Source organism: Polyodon spathula, chromosome 32 (assembly GCF_017654505.1).
Source record: "Polyodon spathula isolate WHYD16114869_AA chromosome 32, ASM1765450v1, whole genome shotgun sequence".
In the NCBI taxonomy this organism is placed as follows: Eukaryota; Metazoa; Chordata; class Actinopteri; order Acipenseriformes; family Polyodontidae; genus Polyodon; species Polyodon spathula.
Window position 1 is genome coordinate 1753596 of NC_054565.1, and position 429 is coordinate 1754024.

Here is a 429-nt window from a genome sequence, read left to right on the forward strand (position 1 = left end):
CATCATCAACATCCGTATTAAACACCCGTGAACATCACAGTAAGGACTGGCATTTCAAAGTGACTGTACAGCATCACAACTTTGCTGCTGTTTGTTTGGTCATACTTGTGCTAATGTTATACAGTACACACACACACAAACACAATCTTCACAGGTTCAGTTTCATTAGCTCTTAAGAATTTGGCCAGGTGCAGGGTTATACACCCACAACAAATACGACACATATATGAAATACATTATTAGTGCAAATGTGTTTAAGGAACTCTGAATTCCAGAGTGTTTGGCTCTAGTAATCAGGCACAAGTTAAAGCCACAGTCTCTCCTGTTGGAGTAATCAAGTACATGATAGGGTGACTCATAGCACCTTCAACAGGGCACGCTGCTCTATTAGGGACCGGCAAGTTCTGCCATGAATTTATATTAATTTAT